The sequence below is a fragment of the Uranotaenia lowii genome, chromosome 1 (genome assembly GCF_029784155.1).
Source record: "Uranotaenia lowii strain MFRU-FL chromosome 1, ASM2978415v1, whole genome shotgun sequence".
Taxonomy (NCBI): domain Eukaryota; kingdom Metazoa; phylum Arthropoda; class Insecta; order Diptera; family Culicidae; genus Uranotaenia; species Uranotaenia lowii.
The window spans coordinates 105944498-105969043 of NC_073691.1; positions in this window are offsets into that span (position 1 = coordinate 105944498).

The following is a 24546-nucleotide window of genomic DNA, read 5'->3' on the forward strand; positions in this document are numbered from 1 at the left end:
ACAATCTTAAACAAAGATGCAGATTCTTAGTCCGGAACACTCCAGAGGGAGGCATGGGAAAACGATAAACATACGAGGGCAAATCAAACTATGGTTGTAAATCGTTCAAAATAAATACTTAGGCAGGATAGCTAGTTTTACAAAATAAGGGAAGAACATTTATTGGCTAATGCAGCCCAAGTTTCACGTCACATTCGGTACTTGCGGTTTCTGGAGAATCATAACCGAATTCTCGGTTTCTGGTCGTTTCTGGCAGATTCGCACCAATTTCGGCGTCCCGAAATGGTGATTGAATCCAAGTCATGCAGGTGATGTCTAGGTGCTGGTTGCTCGGTGACGTTTTTGGGGTTATGTCCACCGAAGGTTCCTTTCCGTTCGCGTTATCTTCTGTGCCGCCTGTTTCGGGTTTTTGGCCACAACGGGCATCCGAGGATGTTCCTGAGTTTGGGTTTATAATTAAAAAGAAAAAGGTCCTTTGGACCTAACCAGATAAATTAATATACCTGTGACGACTTGTTTGTAACCGCATGGTTTTTTTTTACAATTTTTGACAATATTTATAAACATTACATTTTTTTACCTTTTTCTTCACTGCGTATTTTTAACTTGTTTCTGTGTTTCGTTGATATAATGTTTTGAGGATTTTGTGCTGTTTAATATAAATACATTGTTTTAATTTTCTTCTAACAACTTGTCATTGCATGTGTTTTAAGGTTCATAACCTAGTTTTTACCTTGTCTCAACAAATTCGTTTTAACTGTTTCTATTTTCGTTGTTTTACCATGAAAATGATATTTTCAACTGTCTTGAACGTAGGAAAAGTAATTATATTAATTTTAACCGCACATTTTCTATGGGAAGCCAAACTAACCGTACTATTTGTTAACAACTCTCATTTGTGTATTGAAAACCACTTTTAACTTGTCGTTTGTGATTGTTTCTTCTGTTAATACGTTAGTTGTGACCGTTCTTCTGTTTTTAACCTGCAAGTTTAGTATATTATTAAGAATTTTTTTACACCATTTTAACCTCAAATTACTATACTCTACAATCTACACACGGCGCGCACTTCTTGACTCTAAGGCCGATGACATAGTGAATACGATGCGATGCGATGCGGTGAATGCGGTTCAATGCGGTGAACCACATTTGATGAAAATGTATGTGAATCGCTTAAACCTGACATACTCAACGCGGCGAAGCAGATGTCAATTTGTTCCGCCGCTCGAGTTCGCGTAGGCTGCGTCCGTAAATTTTCCGCCAATTCGCATCGCATCGCACTCACTATGTCATCGGCCTAAGGCGTTCGCGAACAGAAAGAAACTGCGCTTACTAAGCTGACATTGAGCAAGCGTTAAAAAGTTCATCCGACCGCCACACTGTCATCCACGTCGGCAATTTTATTTGACGTGTGCGGCGTTGACCGGGTGGTAACACTTCCTCGCAAAAGCCAATGCTTTCGTCCTACGCCCATGGGCATCTCTTGTGAGAGAAGTGGCTGCGTAATGATTGGATAGGAAGGTGAAATGGGAGGAATCCTTTGAGGCCGATGACATAGTGAATACGATGCGATGCGATGCGGTGAATGCGGTTCAATGCGGTGAACCACATTTGATGAAAATGTATGTGAATCGCTTAAACCTGACATACTCAACGCGGCGAAGCAGATGTCAATTTGTTCCGCCGCTCGAGTTCGCGTAGGCTGCGTCCGTAAATTTTTGAGAGTTTTTGAGTGGCGATTGTTATGACGGTTATGATTGTCAGGGTTGTAAGTCAAAATTAGGTAATGTGTCGAAGACACTTTAATGGATTGTAACGAACGGTTACAATCGTACGCAAACAATCCAATCGATAAAATATGGTTGTTTTTGCTTGATATATTCTGGATTTATGCTAAAAAAAAACTGATAAGAGAGCCCCCCCCGTCCTTCCCTTCCTGCTGAATGGGGGGTGATTTTTATTAATCATACCCATTTTATTTATTCCCAAAAATCTTCTTGTATCAAATATTGTTCCATATTGGTTGATAAGTTTTTAAGCTTTACAACAAAACTTATATGGAACCCCCTCCGTTCTTCTCCTCTCTACTCTGTAAAGCGTAAGGGTCTATAACAATCGTAGAAACATATTTCGTAACCAAGTACCTTTCCATGCCATATTTGTTTCCATTTGTTGGCTTCGTTAGCATAAATTGAGAACTTATGCTAACAAAATTGTAGATATTGGGCTCACCTCCCTCCTCCTATGTACACTCACTGTAAAGAGGATGGTGTATCAGATAATCAAAGAATCATACCAAAATGATTTTTCATGTTTTGTCCATTTCTCGGAAAAAATAGTTAAGTGTAAACTTTTTTATTTCATTTGCTCTATTTATTCTCGAGTAATGCAAAATGTAACCGTTTGGTACATTTTATTTATTTGTGACCTCGTCACAAACTCTAATCATGACTGTACCGCGTTGTGAACGCGTCCCGAGTAGCCCAATACAGGATAAACCATTCCTTTTCCCAATCTCCTGCACGCAGCCACTTTCTCTCTTAGGCCGATGACATAGTGAGAGCGATGCGATGCGAATTGGCGGAAAATTTACGGACGCAGCCTATGCGAACTCGAGCGGCGGAACAAATTGACAACTCCTTCGCCGCGTTGAGTATGTCAGGTTTAAGCGATTCACATACATTTTCATCAATTGTGGTTCACCGCATTGAATCGCATTCACCGCATCGCATCGCATCGTATTCACTATGTCATCGGCCTTAGGCCGATGACATAGTGAGTGCGATGCGATGCGAATTGGCGGAAAATTTACGGACGCAGCCTACGCGAACTCGAGCGGCGGAACAAATTGACATCTGCTTCGCCGCGTTGAGTATGTCAGGTTTAAGCGATTCACATACATTTTCATCAAATGTGGTTCACCGCATTGAACCGCATTCACCGCATCGCATCGCATCGTATTCACTATTTCATCGGCCTTAGGGTTATCCACGGGCGTCAAGTTTAGGCAGGGTTCGTCACGGGGAAGTGTTATTACCCGGAGAGCGACGCACCCGCGTAAAATTGTTGCCGAGAATGTATGTGTGCGTCGGTCGGACAAATGTTAACGCTTTCTGTTCGTCGGCTATGGCATGGCTTGTTCTTTCTGTCCGTGACCTCATTAGAAAATGGAAGTGCGCGCCGTGTGTTAAATGTAAAATTACAGTTTTATATAAAGTGGTGTAAAAGGTTTGAAAACTTATTCTAACTAATTACAGGTTAAAAGAAAGCTAAGTGTAAGAAACACGAAAAGTTTAGTACGGTTAACAAACAATTAAAATCTAATAGTACGGTTAGTAAACTAAAAATGTTACTATGAACGAAACGGTAAAATGTGGTTAACTTTTACTTCAATTTTTCTTAACATGCAGCTACAAAAGTTACTGTTAAAACAATGCGTTATAAGTGTTAAAATTGTATATCGACAAAAAAAACATAAAGGAAAAAGGTAATTGAAACACAAAATGTAAAGCAATGTAAACACGTGGAAATTGTAGACGTCACTGGCAGTGTTCGGCACAAAAACGCTAATCCGCTAATCGCTAGTTAGTCCGATAACTTTTTGTTAGCGGTTTAATTTTGCCGCTAAATTTTGATTGAGCTAGCGAATTAAAAAGTTCCGCTATTTTTTGGTTCCTCTAAATGAAGAACGCTAACTTCCATTTACTTGTTTCAAATTCAAAAATTATTACTGATAGAAGTAGACTTTTTGTCATTTGACAAATAAAGGAGACATCGGACATCATTCTTACACCAATACACGCTCCAAGTGAAAATGGTCACTTCGAATGGTCTCAGGGAAGAAGTGCCTCATACAGATTAAATTTTTTTTCTCTCTCTTAAAGTACTTCTTTTCTCAACATTCTTAGATAAACAATTCAATAAATATTGTTAAACGGTATTAAACTATTTTAAACTACATTTGAGGCCCTTGGAGCCAAAGGGGTATAAGTGACAAAATGGAAAAAATCGAGATAACCATCTAGAACGAATCCTTGACTGTCAATCATCATATGCTACTTTAATCATAATTTTATTTCACTATTTTGTTATGTTTAGATCTCGTTGAAAAAATTGTGCTAACTGAAATTTCCTTTTTGTTTGGAGCCAAAGGGGTATAAGTGCTGCACTTATACCCCTTTGCCTCCAAAGTCCATTAAGCTGATGTACTTATACCCCTTTGCCACCAACCCTAATTTGATTTCATGAAAGTAATGTTTTTTCATCGGGACCAAAAAATTTTAAAATTAATGTAATTCACTTTTCTTTTTAATAGCTGATGATGTTTAAAAATTTACCATCAACTATTATTCATCTGATTGCATTAAGTGATAATTCTAGTAGAAAAAAAAATTAATGTATTTAATTATTTTTTCTATTTCAGTAACAAATTAGCGGATCACAAATTTCTGATTTCTGGATATATGAAGTGTGTCACGGATTAAAGGCTTATAAAGTACAAAAAAAATGTATTTGTACGAGATAATTGGGTTAATATTGAAGCGCCTATCGTTAATTTACTGTAAAAAACCAACTCAGAGTGACCGCAAGTCCCATTCCAATACCCAATTGATTAGGCAAAGACGTACAAAACACGTGGTGATTGGAATTTAGTGGAAAATACCTTTCACGAATTATTATAAATTAATCTTGATGAAAAAACGTTGTTTGGAGAGATTTAGTATAAGTTGCCAAGACCAGGTCGATCTTCAGCCATAAAATCTCTTAACCTACTGTACCAGAGTATATTTCTCATCAAAACAACAAAAAATATATTTAAACGAAAACTAATTGACTCTTGTAGCAATGAATATTTATGGTTTCTTACCCTTATCAATAAGATCAAAAAACCTGGATGTGAAAATTTGTTGGTGGCAAAGGGGTATAAGTGAATTTATTTGGTGGCAAAGGGGTATAAGTGCATGTGTTTGGAGCCAAAAGGGTATAAGTACCAAATTTAAAAAATATGTATCGCCTCAATAAACGTCAAATAAACGTTGTTTTTTTTTAGGAAAATGTTGTAAAATGCTTTGTTTTTATTTAGAAAAATCATTCACATGAAAAAAAATCATAAAAAATATCTATGGAATTTACTGGAACACAACGAAGTTCAAGTGCTTTTTTCTCGAAATCAGGTTTTATGCACTTGTACCCCTTTGGCTCTAAGGGCCTCATTTATATAATTCAAAGCTATAAGGTCAATTTTTAGATACTGTTTTTTGCTTGCAAAAGTACAGTAAACGGCCTACTTGATCAATATTTTACATGACTTTAGCATGGTCGTCCACATGCGGTGATTTGTTGAAATGTGCTTTTTAGGTTAATCGATGGATTTTCAAAACCTTTATAAGTTTTTTTAGATCTCACATAGCAAGTATCGAATAATAAATGCTGGAAAATCCGCCTTTTACAACTTGTTTTCAGTGGATGAGATATTTACTTTTCACAAAGCAGTTTTTACAAGTATTTCAAATCAGTTAAAATAAAAATAAGATAGTATCATCGTAGAATGCATTTGCATATATATTTAATTTAGTTTTTTAGAAACACGTTTGGCAATGCTCCTATCATGAGAATTTTGCATTACTATTTTGAAAGTTTGAATAAAGTGAAACCTGGTTGAAGATTTTTCAACAGACTAGGCACAATAAACAATCTGCACTATGTTTGTAAAGTTTTCGAGCAAACGAATTGAAATTCAACGATAATCCATGCTGTTGCCATCCTGTTTACGTTATTGTTTATCAACAGTTAGCGATTAGCGATTAGCGCTTTAAGCTTGAATCGATAAATTTTTCCGCTCATTTAGCGGTTTTAATTGGCGCTCGTTAAATTTGAATGAGTTAGCGATTTAATAAGCGCCGCTAATTTTTCAATTAGCGATGCCGAACACTGGTCACTGGTATTCTAACCTCATTGGACAGGTCCAAGATGGCCTTTTTTTTCTTCCCTATTTATAATTTAAACAAGCTTTGCAATCGACAACGCACGATCAACAACAAAACATCGGATTTGCAAAAGGAGTTCTGTTTACTCTCACACAGAACGGTATTTCTCGCCAGGTAGAGTGCAGAAGATCCCAGTCCTGAATTCGGGCCCTTCCAGGACGCCGGAAGGGGCCGGACCGTTCTGCACCTTCCAAGATCAACACTAACCGGAATCGTTCAACGACTGTGCTGCAAAAATGTCGTCAGGTTTTGCACCCAAAACAACAGAAAAACCGCAAGTATATACCACTGTGACGTCTGTAGGGAGAAAGTTTAGAGAATAAACCCCAAAATGTAAAATGTAACCTCGTCTTGTAATTGGTAGAAAAGATTTGATCGCTCTTACACCTTTCTTGTTCGATATTCGGTTCTCCAACCTTCGCTCTAATGTTGTCCGTTCTTGAAGGTTTAAGCTATGCCTACTTCCAAATAATTTTTGAGAATCATCTGACCCGGGTGGCAACATGCGAAGTACCCACCCGTGTCTACGTCCCTGTCTAATCGTGATGTTCATTGGATTTCCCTATAAGGAGTTCTATCCGGAGGAAAGTGTCTTGGGTTGCAAAAACGACCCTGAGTTCCCATCATAATTTTCCCTTTCCCATGTTCCCCACCCACTGAGTGTAGAAGCTGTCAAGTTACAAAAAAAATGTATGGACACCCCTTTTCCCCTTTATATCTTTCCGTTGAAAAAAGGCGGGGCTTTAATTTATAATAGAAACATTTCTCGTATCCAAATACCCTCACATGCCAAATATGGTTTAATTTGCTCGATCAGCTCTCCAGTTATACTGAAAATTGTTAGGGAGACCCCTTTTCCCTCTTTTCATCCACCTTTCCGAAGGAGTGAGGGATACGAAATATTCATAGAAGCATTTCTCGTACCCAAATATAATTCCATGCCAAATTTGGTTCCATTTGTTGTTGTAGTTCTTGTGCTATGCAGTAAAAATTGTATGAAACTTCCCTTCCTCATTCCTTTCTCCCCACTGGAAGAAGGAAGGGGTCTCAAACAATCATTAGAACATGTCACGTTCCCAAATATCCGCCCATGCCAAATTTGGTTCCATTTGCTTTATTAGTTTTTGAGTTATGTAAAAAAATATGAAAGAGGTCCCTCCCCCTTTCAACTGTAAAAAGGGAGGGGTCTCAAATAATCATTGACATATTTTTCGTATCAAAATACCTTCCCATGCCAAATTTGGTTCCAATATCTTGAATAGTTTTCGAGTTATATGAAAAATTGTAAGGTAGCCCTCTCTCCCCTTCGTATCACCCCACTGAAGGGAGGAAGGGGTACCTTATATTCATTGAAATATTTCCCGTTCCCACATACCACCTCATGCCAAATTTGACACCATTTGCTTGATTGGTTCTCGAGTTATGCAAAAAATCGTCTTTTGTTGTGGAGGCCCCTCCCCCCCTTCATGAGAGAGGGAGGGGTCTCAAACCACAATAGGAACCATCCCCTGCCTCAAATACCTCTACCTGCCAAGTTTCACGCAAATCGGTTCAGTAGTTTTCGACAGTTCAGACAGACAGACAGACAGACAGACAGACAGACAGACAGACAGACAGACAGACAGACAGACAGACAGACAGACAGACAGACAGACAGACAGACAGACAGACAGACAGACAGACAGACAGACAGACAGACAGACAGACAGACAGACAGACAGACAGACAGACAGACAGACAGACAGACAGACAGACAGACAGACAGACAGACAGACAGACAGACAGACAGACAGACAGACAGACAGACAGACAGACAGACAGACAGACAGACAGACAGACAGACAGACAGACAGACAGACAGACAGACAGACAGACAGACAGACAGACAGACAGACAGACAGACAGACAGACAGACAGACAGACAGACAGACAGACAGACAGACAGACAGACAGACAGACAGACAGACAGACAGACAGACAGACAGACAGACAGACAGACAGACAGACAGACAGACAGACAGACAGACAGACAGACAGACAGACAGACAGACAGACAGACAGACAGACAGACAGACAGACAGACAGACAGACAGACAGACAGACAGACAGACAGACAGACAGACAGACAGACAGACAGACAGACAGACAGACAGACAGACAGACAGACAGACAGACAGACAGACAGACAGACAGACAGACAGACAGACAGACAGACAGACAGACAGACAGACAGACAGACAGACAGACAGACAGACAGACAGACAGACAGACAGACAGACAGACAGACAGACAGACAGACAGACAGACAGACAGACAGACAGACAGACAGACAGACAGACAGACAGACAGACAGACAGACAGACAGACAGACAGACAGACAGACAGACAGACAGACAGACAGACAGACAGACAGACAGACAGACAGACAGACAGACAGACAGACAGACAGACAGACAGACAGACAGACAGACAGACAGACAGACAGACAGACAGACAGACAGACAGACAGACAGACAGACAGACAGACAGACAGACAGACAGACAGACAGACAGACAGACAGACAGACAGACAGACAGACAGACAGACAGACAGACAGACAGACAGACAGACAGACAGACAGACAGACAGACAGACAGACAGACAGACAGACAGACAGACAGACAGACAGACAGACAGACAGACAGACAGACAGACAGACAGACAGACAGACAGACAGACAGACAGACAGACAGACAGACAGACAGACAGACAGACAGACAGACAGACAGACAGACAGACAGACAGACAGACAGACAGACAGACAGACAGACAGACAGACAGACAGACAGACAGACAGACAGACAGACAGACAGACAGACAGACAGACAGACAGACAGACAGACAGACAGACAGACAGACAGACAGACAGACAGACAGACAGACAGACAGACAGACAGACAGACAGACAGACAGACAGACAGACAGACAGACAGACAGACAGACAGACAGACAGACAGACAGACAGACAGACAGACAGACAGACAGACAGACAGACAGACAGACAGACAGACAGACAGACAGACAGACAGACAGACAGACAGACAGACAGACAGACAGACAGACAGACAGACAGACAGACAGACAGACAGACAGACAGACAGACAGACAGACAGACAGACAGACAGACAGACAGACAGACAGACAGACAGACAGACAGACAGACAGACAGACAGACAGACAGACAGACAGACAGACAGACAGACAGACAGACAGACAGACAGACAGACAGACAGACAGACAGACAGACAGACAGACAGACAGACAGACAGACAGACAGACAGACAGACAGACAGACAGACAGACAGACAGACAGACAGACAGACAGACAGACAGACAGACAGACAGACAGACAGACAGACAGACAGACAGACAGACAGACAGACAGACAGACAGACAGACAGACAGACAGACAGACAGACAGACAGACAGACAGACAGACAGACAGACAGACAGACAGACAGACAGACAGACAGACAGACAGACAGACAGACAGACAGACAGACAGACAGACAGACAGACAGACAGACAGACAGACAGACAGACAGACAGACAGACAGACAGACAGACAGACAGACAGACAGACAGACAGACAGACAGACAGACAGACAGACAGACAGACAGACAGACAGACAGACAGACAGACAGACAGACAGACAGACAGACAGACAGACAGACAGACAGACAGACAGACAGACAGACAGACAGACAGACAGACAGACAGACAGACAGACAGACAGACAGACAGACAGACAGACAGACAGACAGACAGACAGACAGACAGACAGACAGACAGACAGACAGACAGACAGACAGACAGACAGACAGACAGACAGACAGACAGACAGACAGACAGACAGACAGACAGACAGACAGACAGACAGACAGACAGACAGACAGACAGACAGACAGACAGACAGACAGACAGACAGACAGGACAGACAGACAGACAGACAGACAGACAGACAGACAGACAGACAGACAGACAGACAGACAGACAGACAGACAGACAGACAGACAGACAGACAGACAGACAGACAGACAGACAGACAGACAGACAGACAGACAGACAGACAGACAGACAGACAGACAGACAGACAGACAGACAGACAGACAGACAGACAGACAGACAGACAGACAGACAGACAGACAGACAGACAGACAGACAGACAGACAGACAGACAGACAGACAGACAGACAGACAGACAGACAGACAGACAGACAGACAGACAGACAGACAGACAGACAGACAGACAGACAGACAGACAGACAGACAGACAGACAGACAGACAGACAGACAGACAGACAGACAGACAGACAGACAGACAGACAGACAGACAGACAGACAGACAGACAGACAGACAGACAGACAGACAGACAGACAGACAGACAGACAGACAGACAGACAGACAGACAGACAGACAGACAGACAGACAGACAGACAGACAGACAGACAGACAGACAGACAGACAGACAGACAGACAGACAGACAGACAGACAGACAGACAGACAGACAGACAGACAGACAGACAGACAGACAGACAGACAGACAGACAGACAGACAGACAGACAGACAGACAGACAGACAGACAGACAGACAGACAGACAGACAGACAGACAGACAGACAGACAGACAGACAGACAGACAGACAGACAGACAGACAGACAGACAGACAGACAGACAGACAGACAGACAGACAGACAGACAGACAGACAGACAGACAGACAGACAGACAGACAGACAGACAGACAGACAGACAGACAGACAGACAGACAGACAGACAGACAGACAGACAGACAGACAGACAGACAGACAGACAGACAGACAGACAGACAGACAGACAGACAGACAGACAGACAGACAGACAGACAGACAGACAGACAGACAGACAGACAGACAGACAGACAGACAGACAGACAGACAGACAGACAGACAGACAGACAGACAGACAGACAGACAGACAGACAGACAGACAGACAGACAGACAGACAGACAGACAGACAGACAGACAGACAGACAGACAGACAGACAGACAGACAGACAGACAGACAGACAGACAGACAGACAGACAGACAGACAGACAGACAGACAGACAGACAGACAGACAGACAGACAGACAGACAGACAGACAGACAGACAGACAGACAGACAGACAGACAGACAGACAGACAGACAGACAGACAGACAGACAGACAGACAGACAGACAGACAGACAGACAGACAGACAGACAGACAGACAGACAGACAGACAGACAGACAGACAGACAGACAGACAGACAGACAGACAGACAGACAGACAGACAGACAGACAGACAGACAGACAGACAGACAGACAGACAGACAGACAGACAGACAGACAGACAGACAGACAGACAGACAGACAGACAGACAGACAGACAGACAGACAGACAGACAGACAGACAGACAGACAGACAGACAGACAGACAGACAGACAGACAGACAGACAGACAGACAGACAGACAGACAGACAGACAGACAGACAGACAGACAGACAGACAGACAGACAGACAGACAGACAGACAGACAGACAGACAGACAGACAGACAGACAGACAGACAGACAGACAGACAGACAGACAGACAGACAGACAGACAGACAGACAGACAGACAGACAGACAGACAGACAGACAGACAGACAGACAGACAGACAGACAGACAGACAGACAGACAGACAGACAGACAGACAGACAGACAGACAGACAGACAGACAGACAGACAGACAGACAGACAGACAGACAGACAGACAGACAGACAGACAGACAGACAGACAGACAGACAGACAGACAGACAGACAGACAGACAGACAGACAGACAGACAGACAGACAGACAGACAGACAGACAGACAGACAGACAGACAGACAGACAGACAGACAGACAGACAGACAGACAGACAGACAGACAGACAGACAGACAGACAGACAGACAGACAGACAGACAGACAGACAGACAGACAGACAGACAGACAGACGACAGACAGACAGACAGACAGACAGACAGACAGACAGACAGACAGACAGACAGACAGACAGACAGACAGACAGACAGACAGACAGACAGACAGACAGACAGACAGACAGACAGACAGACAGACAGACAGACAGACAGACAGACAGACAGACAGACAGACAGACAGACAGACAGACAGACAGACAGACAGACAGACAGACAGACAGACAGACAGACAGACAGACAGACAGACAGACAGACAGACAGACAGACAGACAGACAGACAGACAGACAGACAGACAGACAGACAGACAGACAGACAGACAGACAGACAGACAGACAGACAGACAGACAGACAGACAGACAGACAGACAGACAGACAGACAGACAGACAGACAGACAGACAGACAGACAGACAGACAGACAGACAGACAGACAGACAGACAGACAGACAGACAGACAGACAGACAGACAGACAGACAGACAGACAGACAGACAGACAGACAGACAGACAGACAGACAGACAGACAGACAGACAGACAGACAGACAGACAGACAGACAGACAGACAGACAGACAGACAGACAGACAGACAGACAGACAGACAGACAGACAGACAGACAGACAGACAGACAGACAGACAGACAGACAGACAGACAGACAGACAGACAGACAGACAGACAGACAGACAGACAGACAGACAGACAGACAGACAGACAGACAGACAGACAGACAGACAGACAGACAGACAGACAGACAGACAGACAGACAGACAGACAGACAGACAGACAGACAGACAGACAGACAGACAGACAGACAGACAGACAGACAGACAGACAGACAGACAGACAGACAGACAGACAGACAGACAGACAGACAGACAGACAGACAGACAGACAGACAGACAGACAGACAGACAGACAGACAGACAGACAGACAGACAGACAGACAGACAGACAGACAGACAGACAGACAGACAGACAGACAGACAGACAGACAGACAGACAGACAGACAGACAGACAGACAGACAGACAGACAGACAGACAGACAGACAGACAGACAGACAGACAGACAGACAGACAGACAGACAGACAGACAGACAGACAGACAGACAGACAGACAGACAGACAGACAGACAGACAGACAGACAGACAGACAGACAGACAGACAGACAGACAGACAGACAGACAGACAGACAGACAGACAGACAGACAGACAGACAGACAGACAGACAGACAGACAGACAGACAGACAGACAGACAGACAGACAGACAGACAGACAGACAGACAGACAGACAGACAGACAGACAGACAGACAGACAGACAGACAGACAGACAGACAGACAGACAGACAGACAGACAGACAGACAGACAGACAGACAGACAGACAGACAGACAGACAGACAGACAGACAGACAGACAGACAGACAGACAGACAGACAGACAGACAGACAGACAGACAGACAGACAGACAGACAGACAGACAGACAGACAGACAGACAGACAGACAGACAGACAGACAGACAGACAGACAGACAGACAGACAGACAGACAGACAGACAGACAGACAGACAGACAGACAGACAGACAGACAGACAGACAGACAGACAGACAGACAGACAGACAGACAGACAGACAGACAGACAGACAGACAGACAGACAGACAGACAGACAGACAGACAGACAGACAGACAGACAGACAGACAGACAGACAGACAGACAGACAGACAGACAGACAGACAGACAGACAGACAGACAGACAGACAGACAGACAGACAGACAGACAGACAGACAGACAGACAGACAGACAGACAGACAGACAGACAGACAGACAGACAGACAGACAGACAGACAGACAGACAGACAGACAGACAGACAGACAGACAGACAGACAGACAGACAGACAGACAGACAGACAGACAGACAGACAGACAGACAGACAGACAGACAGACAGACAGACAGACAGACAGACAGACAGACAGACAGACAGACAGACAGACAGACAGACAGACAGACAGACAGACAGACAGACAGACAGACAGACAGACAGACAGACAGACAGACAGACAGACAGACAGACAGACAGACAGACAGACAGACAGACAGACAGACAGACAGACAGACAGACAGACAGACAGACAGACAGACAGACAGACAGACAGACAGACAGACAGACAGACAGACAGACAGACAGACAGACAGACAGACAGACAGACAGACAGACAGACAGACAGACAGACAGACAGACAGACAGACAGACAGACAGACAGACAGACAGACAGACAGACAGACAGACAGACAGACAGACAGACAGACAGACAGACAGACAGACAGACAGACAGACAGACAGACAGACAGACAGACAGACAGACAGACAGACAGACAGACAGACAGACAGACAGACAGACAGACAGACAGACAGACAGACAGACAGACAGACAGACAGACAGACAGACAGACAGACAGACAGACAGACAGACAGACAGACAGACAGACAGACAGACAGACAGACAGACAGACAGACAGACAGACAGACAGACAGACAGACAGACAGACAGACAGACAGACAGACAGACAGACAGACAGACAGACAGACAGACAGACAGACAGACAGACAGACAGACAGACAGACAGACAGACAGACAGACAGACAGACAGACAGACAGACAGACAGACAGACAGACAGACAGACAGACAGACAGACAGACAGACAGACAGACAGACAGACAGACAGACAGACAGACAGACAGACAGACAGACAGACAGACAGACAGACAGACAGACAGACAGACAGACAGACAGACAGACAGACAGACAGACAGACAGACAGACAGACAGACAGACAGACAGACAGACAGACAGACAGACAGACAGACAGACAGACAGACAGACAGACAGACAGACAGACAGACAGACAGACAGACAGACAGACAGACAGACAGACAGACAGACAGACAGACAGACAGACAGACAGACAGACAGACAGACAGACAGACAGACAGACAGACAGACAGACAGACAGACAGACAGACAGACAGACAGACAGACAGACAGACAGACAGACAGACAGACAGACAGACAGACAGACAGACAGACAGACAGACAGACAGACAGACAGACAGACAGACAGACAGACAGACAGACAGACAGACAGACAGACAGACAGACAGACAGACAGACAGACAGACAGACAGACAGACAGACAGACAGACAGACAGACAGACAGACAGACAGACAGACAGACAGACAGACAGACAGACAGACAGACAGACAGACAGACAGACAGACAGACAGACAGACAGACAGACAGACAGACAGACAGACAGACAGACAGACAGACAGACAGACAGACAGACAGACAGACAGACAGACAGACAGACAGACAGACAGACAGACAGACAGACAGACAGACAGACAGACAGACAGACAGACAGACAGACAGACAGACAGACAGACAGACAGACAGACAGACAGACAGACAGACAGACAGACAGACAGACAGACAGACAGACAGACAGACAGACAGACAGACAGACAGACAGACAGACAGACAGACAGACAGACAGACAGACAGACAGACAGACAGACAGACAGACAGACAGACAGACAGACAGACAGACAGACAGACAGACAGACAGACAGACAGACAGACAGACAGACAGACAGACAGACAGACAGACAGACAGACAGACAGACAGACAGACAGACAGACAGACAGACAGACAGACAGACAGACAGACAGACAGACAGACAGACAGACAGACAGACAGACAGACAGACAGACAGACAGACAGACAGACAGACAGACAGACAGACAGACAGACAGACAGACAGACAGACAGACAGACAGACAGACAGACAGACAGACAGACAGACAGACAGACAGACAGACAGACAGACAGACAGACAGACAGACAGACAGACAGACAGACAGACAGACAGACAGACAGACAGACAGACAGACAGACAGACAGACAGACAGACAGACAGACAGACAGACAGACAGACAGACAGACAGACAGACAGACAGACAGACAGACAGACAGACAGACAGACAGACAGACAGACAGACAGACAGACAGACAGACAGACAGACAGACAGACAGACAGACAGACAGACAGACAGACAGACAGACAGACAGACAGACAGACAGACAGACAGACAGACAGACAGACAGACAGACAGACAGACAGACAGACAGACAGACAGACAGACAGACAGACAGACAGACAGACAGACAGACAGACAGACAGACAGACAGACAGACAGACAGACAGACAGACAGACAGACAGACAGACAGACAGACAGACAGACAGACAGACAGACAGACAGACAGACAGACAGACAGACAGACAGACAGACAGACAGACAGACAGACAGACAGACAGACAGACAGACAGACAGACAGACAGACAGACAGACAGACAGACAGACAGACAGACAGACAGACAGACAGACAGACAGACAGACAGACAGACAGACAGACAGACAGACAGACAGACAGACAGACAGACAGACAGACAGACAGACAGACAGACAGACAGACAGACAGACAGACAGACAGACAGACAGACAGACAGACAGACAGACAGACAGACAGACAGACAGACAGACAGACAGACAGACAGACAGACAGACAGACAGACAGACAGACAGACAGACAGACAGACAGACAGACAGACAGACAGACAGACAGACAGACAGACAGACAGACAGACAGACAGACAGACAGACAGACAGACAGACAGACAGACAGACAGACAGACAGACAGACAGACAGACAGACAGACAGACAGACAGACAGACAGACAGACAGACAGACAGACAGACAGACAGACAGACAGACAGACAGACAGACAGACAGACAGACAGACAGACAGACAGACAGACAGACAGACAGACAGACAGACAGACAGACAGACAGACAGACAGACAGACAGACAGACAGACAGACAGACAGACAGACAGACAGACAGACAGACAGACAGACAGACAGACAGACAGACAGACAGACAGACAGACAGACAGACAGACAGACAGACAGACAGACAGACAGACAGACAGACAGACAGACAGACAGACAGACAGACAGACAGACAGACAGACAGACAGACAGACAGACAGACAGACAGACAGACAGACAGACAGACAGACAGACAGACAGACAGACAGACAGACAGACAGACAGACAGACAGACAGACAGACAGACAGACAGACAGACAGACAGACAGACAGACAGACAGACAGACAGACAGACAGACAGACAGACAGACAGACAGACAGACAGACAGACAGACAGACAGACAGACAGACAGACAGACAGACAGACAGACAGACAGACAGACAGACAGACAGACAGACAGACAGACAGACAGACAGACAGACAGACAGACAGACAGACAGACAGACAGACAGACAGACAGACAGACAGACAGACAGACAGACAGACAGACAGACAGACAGACAGACAGACAGACAGACAGACAGACAGACAGACAGACAGACAGACAGACAGACAGACAGACAGACAGACAGACAGACAGACAGACAGACAGACAGACAGACAGACAGACAGACAGACAGACAGACAGACAGACAGACAGACAGACAGACAGACAGACAGACAGACAGACAGACAGACAGACAGACAGACAGACAGACAGACAGACAGACAGACAGACAGACAGACAGACAGACAGACAGACAGACAGACAGACAGACAGACAGACAGACAGACAGACAGACAGACAGACAGACAGACAGACAGACAGACAGACAGACAGACAGACAGACAGACAGACAGACAGACAGACAGACAGACAGACAGACAGACAGACAGACAGACAGACAGACAGACAGACAGACAGACAGACAGACAGACAGACAGACAGACAGACAGACAGACAGACAGACAGACAGACAGACAGACAGACAGACAGACAGACAGACAGACAGACAGACAGACAGACAGACAGACAGACAGACAGACAGACAGACAGACAGACAGACAGACAGACAGACAGACAGACAGACAGACAGACAGACAGACAGACAGACAGACAGACAGACAGACAGACAGACAGACAGACAGACAGACAGACAGACAGACAGACAGACAGACAGACAGACAGACAGACAGACAGACAGACAGACAGACAGACAGACAGACAGACAGACAGACAGACAGACAGACAGACAGACAGACAGACAGACAGACAGACAGACAGACAGACAGACAGACAGACAGACAGACAGACAGACAGACAGACAGACAGACAGACAGACAGACAGACAGACAGACAGACAGACAGACAGACAGACAGACAGACAGACAGACAGACAGACAGACAGACAGACAGACAGACAGACAGACAGACAGACAGACAGACAGACAGACAGACAGACAGACAGACAGACAGACAGACAGACAGACAGACAGACAGACAGACAGACAGACAGACAGACAGACAGACAGACAGACAGACAGACAGACAGACAGACAGACAGACAGACAGACAGACAGACAGACAGACAGACAGACAGACAGACAGACAGACAGACAGACAGACAGACAGACAGACAGACAGACAGACAGACAGACAGACAGACAGACAGACAGACAGACAGACAGACAGACAGACAGACAGACAGACAGACAGACAGACAGACAGACAGACAGACAGACAGACAGACAGACAGACAGACAGACAGACAGACAGACAGACAGACAGACAGACAGACAGACAGACAGACAGACAGACAGACAGACAGACAGACAGACAGACAGACAGACAGACAGACAGACAGACAGACAGACAGACAGACAGACAGACAGACAGACAGACAGACAGACAGACAGACAGACAGACAGACAGACAGACAGACAGACAGACAGACAGACAGACAGACAGACAGACAGACAGACAGACAGACAGACAGACAGACAGACAGACAGACAGACAGACAGACAGACAGACAGACAGACAGACAGACAGACAGACAGACAGACAGACAGACAGACAGACAGACAGACAGACAGACAGACAGACAGACAGACAGACAGACAGACAGACAGACAGACAGACAGACAGACAGACAGACAGACAGACAGACAGACAGACAGACAGACAGACAGACAGACAGACAGACAGACAGACAGACAGACAGACAGACAGACAGACAGACAGACAGACAGACAGACAGACAGACAGACAGACAGACAGACAGACAGACAGACAGACAGACAGACAGACAGACAGACAGACAGACAGACAGACAGACAGACAGACAGACAGACAGACAGACAGACAGACAGACAGACAGACAGACAGACAGACAGACAGACAGACAGACAGACAGACAGACAGACAGACAGACAGACAGACAGACAGACAGACAGAAATTCATTTTTATATATATAGATAGACTAGCTGACCCGGTAAACTTCGTTTTACCTTCTAAAGTATAAATCGTAATAAATGTTTAATTCCATCTACACGTCCCTAACTGCATAGTGCTCGCGAATAGAGTCTTATGGAAATCATAACAAATAAAGTTGAATTTGTATTGGGACCACCTTCCATAGAAAGTTAGATCTTTGAAACTATTATACAAACCATCTCTGACCCAAAAATCCCTCGGATACCAAATTTCACTTCATTCCGACCGACCATTCATACGTGATGTTGTTACAAAGAAAACGCCTCCATTTTTATATATAAGATTATTGTTTTCCCAAACATGCTACGTCTTGAATAATGTTTTCTTTAATCGTTTATGACATTTCATCTGTTGTTTTGTATAGATAGTGCTTTTCAAATACAGTTTTTTTTTAATTTTACTTAATAAGTGCTTTGCTTTGAAGCATGTATGTCACATGTTTAATATTTCCAAGCAATTTTTGGAAAAAACGTGTCAATTTCTCAAAGCATAAAAAACGTAAGATCTTACTAGAGGGGGAGGGGGGGGGGGTTGAAAAATCTTACTTTGTCTTACCAGGGGGAGAGAGAGGGTTAAAAATTTCCAAAATCGTGCTTACGTAATTAGTGAAGTTTCCGAAATATATCGTTGTTGAGTATAAGACAAATTAATAAAACGTGTTAATGGTAGAGAAAAATGAATGCGAACTTGTTTCAGTGTAATAACTTTCCAAAATCAGTCTTGGTTTACTTTGCGTGCGCAATGTGGGAGTAACTGTCTGTAGTGTATGAAAAGAGAGATTCGATTAAGTATTTTATGCAAAAAGAGAGAGAGAGAGGATAAAAAGGATTCATCTACAAGTTCGTTCACATACACTGTGACGTGACCCCATCGTTTACAAACGATTAGAGAGAGCGGCAGGTAGCGACACCAACACAATCTTCGGATGTATGTTGTCGAGACTCGAGAGAGCGGAAATAAAGAGTTGCTCTAGCCCAACGACGAAAAATTTCGTGTGGGTGAACGTCTTCAGTGTTGGAAGTGACCTTTAACGAGTAAGTTGTGTATCGTGATTTATCGGAAGCTCGTGATAGATCCAACAATATGGACGGAAAAAATCTACCCAATACTTTCGGATGCGACAATGGCGCGAAACAAGGTGCTCCCAGGAAGTAAGTAACATTTAATTTCTTGGTGAAAACGGTAGTGTAAATTCGAAAATCAGCTCTGAGTTGCTAACGAGTAAGATTTTAGACCTGTGACATCGCAAAGCTAGCTAGCTGTCCGGACGCCATTTTGTTTCATTGTGTGAGCGGCGTGGCTTCACATTTTTTCTTCATATTAATCCTCGATGGCGGTATAAAAGTGAAATCTTTGGCTCTAATTGGTAATTTGAATTAAAAATTATTAGGTGAATTTAGCTGGCTGATTGATTCGAATCCTCTGTATGGAAATGTAAATTTTATTACTTAATTGGCAGCAATACGATGAGGTCCTCCGAGAGGGATTGGTTCCGGCTCTGGTGGCTGGTGAACTCAACTCCTCTGTGTAGGAGTACAGCTCAGCGAGGCTGTTTAATATGTCGTCCTCCGAGTGGGACGAATTCCGGCTCTGGGTGGCCGTTGAATTTAACTCCTCTGTGTTGGAGTACAGCTAATCAAGGCTGTTAAATATATCGTCCTCTGAGTGGGACCAATTCCGGCTCTGGGTGGCCGTTGAATTTAACTCCTCTGTGTTGGAGTACAGCTCAGCGAGGCTGTTTAATATGTCGTCCTCCGAGTGGGACAAATTCCGGCTCTGGGTGGCCGTTGAATTTAACTCCTCTGTGTTGGAGTACAGCTCAGTGAGGCTGTACGAAATACGTCCTCCGAGTGTAAAAAATCCGGCTCTGAGTGGCTGATAAATTGGACTGGAGTATAGCTCGCAAGACGGCTCGATATGGCACCCTTAGAGAGGGACAAATACCAGCTTTTGGTTGCTGGTTGATTTGACTTCTCTGTGTCGGTGAACGGCCATTCGAGGCCGTGTAATATAGTGTCTTCTGAGAAGGAAGAATACCTGCTAGGGTCGATTGACAGCCGAAGCGTGACGTCATTCTAATGGAACATATTCCGGCTCTGGGCCGATCCTCTGTTTGGGAGCGCAGGACTGAAGGACTGCGAAATATGTTGCCCCCCGGACTAGTCCCCACTATACGTGGAAGTGCGGTTCGGCGAGGCTGTTGAAACCTGCTATTGAGTTGATCGATTCAGTCCCTCGGGAAGCTCAGCTTAGCTAATAGGAATTATGTTTTTTTGATCAGAACTATCTTCAGCTCTGGGTGGAAAATGAAATATTTTTTTAGTATGGAAGCGCAAAATTACTAAAATGGCGTCCCGAGAGCTACAAATTCCAGCGTGAATAATGGAACACCTTTGTGTGGGTGCGCAGTGTAATGAAGTTTTTTTTTTTTTTGTTAATTCTTTATTTGAAACGGCTCATACCTTTAGGCTTTAAGGAGCCAAACTCTTTTTGTTTTTTTTTTTTACAATAGTTTGCTTACTTCTAGTTCACTTTTTTTTAAAGAAAAGAAAATAGATAGGGAAATATGAAAATAAAAAGAATTATAGACGAAGATCAATAGCTTTAAGGAAAAGATATATTTCGAACATGTAGTCCAAGTCTATCACTGCCAGCACATCTCTCACTGGAACATAGGGTGGTTTTCCTCGGGCCCGAAGGGAGTCTATGAAATTCGTTCTAGCGACAAGATGGACCTCGCACGACCAAACAATATGCTCGATGTCGTGGTAACCTTGGCCGCAACTACACAAATTGCTGCCAGCAATATCAAAACGATAGAGTACCGCGTCTAAGGAACAATGATTGGACATGAGACGGGAAAATATACGAATAAAATCCCGACTCAGGTCCAATCTATTAAACCATGGTTTAAGGCTTACCCTTGGGATAATCGAGTGCAGCCACCGACCATCCTCATCCTCGTCCCATTTGCGTTGCCAGTTGACAAGAGAGTTTCTTCGAACTAAAAAGTAAAATTCGTTGAAGGCGATTTCACGCTGATACGTGTCGCCTTCCATCGCCCCCACCTTTGCCAATGTAATGAAGTTGTTGTAAATGTTCTCTGAGTAAATAGTTCATCCTCTGAGAACGAGTATTTTCAGATTTGAGAGATACATTGAATAAGCTTCTTAGTGAGAGAGTTTCGCTTTTGGAAGAAAATAATGATTTGACAAGTATAGGTAATAAACTGACAGGCTTATCTTTATGAATAGATTGATTTGTTATTTAGTAAATATACCGTTAACCAAGAAGAATTGTATAAGGACGTATGCACGGAATTTTCTTTAAAGGACGGCTATTCAAATATTGACGATTATGAATCGAAATGTTTAACATATGAGCAAATAAAATTAATTCTTAAATTTAATCGCGTTATAGCACTGACCATACTGACTGGACACTCGATTTTGTTTTCTGGATATTTTTTGCAACAGTACGCAATGTCGATTCCAGAGTGCGCATCGATCGATTTGAAGAAATGCTATCCCAGTTAGGAAATGCCACCCAACTTTAAAAATAAAACACGCAATTTCTACGATAAAATCGGGCAAAACAGGACCGTTTTTCCTACACACAGTAAATGAAAATTACCGAGTTCGGTAATTTTTTTACCGAAATTCTAACATGTGTAAATCGTTAAACTGTTCGGTAATTTTTTCGGTAAAAAATAAACGAACATCGGTAAATCGATTCTTCATTTACCGATGTTCGTTTATTATTTACCGAAAAAATTGCCGAACAGTTTAACGATTTACACATGTTAGGATTTCGGTAAAAAAATTACCGAACTCGGTAATTTTCGTTTACTGTGCAGGGCATTTTTTGTCAAATTTTTCAGGTTCGCCACCTGCGGTCGGTATTGCGAACCTGCAAAATCTGACATCGAAAAATTAGACAGAAAATGGTTGAAGTTTTGTTCTAAGTGTCATGTCAGTGTGGTCAGTGGTTATAGGTCATCCAAAAAACTTTTTCAAAAAAGGGTACGGTAGCCTTGGCAAAGCTTTGGTATCCGAAAAAATGCGCAGCGCTAGTCTCGCTTTGAAATTGGACAGAGCTCGGAAGGAAAAACGCGAACTGGAAAATTCTCTCGCACTCGGTGAAGCAGGCCCAAGTTTTATGCACAGAAATTCGACATTGCGTGATGATTACCGGACTAATGTAGCCGAAGCTTCGCTGGTGGCGACTGTCAACACTTTGTCAATTGCTTCATTGAATATTCCCGAGTGCGAGCCTGGTGAGAACGACGACGAAATCGACAGAAGAACTTACAAAACTTGGAAACAATTATTGGATGCATCGCTACAGCTGGCCGGCGTAACAGACGAGGTTACGATGATGAATATCTTCAGGGTCAAAGCTGGTCCTAAGCTGTTGGAAGTACTAGAAGGTATTTCATCTTCCGCAGATTCTCCGGACGCTGTGATCGCCCCATTTTCTAACGCAATAAGCCGTTTGAAAAGCTACTTTGGATCACGTGAGTATAATTTGATGCAATGACAGAAGTTACGTTCAATGACACAAAAATCCGGCGAATTTGATGTCAAATTCGTAAAACGGGTCATCGGAGCAGCAAAGCTTTGTAGTTTTGAAGAGCAGCAGCTCGCGGAAAACGTAGCAGACGTGATCCAACAGCACGCCTTGAACGTCAAAGTCCGCGAAGCTGGGAGGAAGATGCTGCGTAAAGGAGGAACATTAAATGACCTACTCGACCGAGTGCGGTCATACGAACTTGACAAAGCTAACGAGGAAATTTTTGCGCTCAACCACCCTCAAACCACAGAAAACAGACGTACAAGCTCGAACAAAAAATCGTCAAAAAAGTGTGTAAAACTTCAAATGCTATCACCAAAAAAATACGTTAGAAACTGACTGCCAACAGTGTCATCTATTGCGCCGTTCAAGAGTTACAAATCAACTTTAAAGTGTCCAGTTTTCGAAAAGGCGTAATCGTAGCCAAAAAACAAAAATTAGTTCAAAAAGGGTGTTAGGATTTTTACACAAGTTTCGTGGGCTAGCTTGTACGTCTGTTCTCTGTGCTCAAACTCCGAAGTTCTCTGAAGTTGCTGC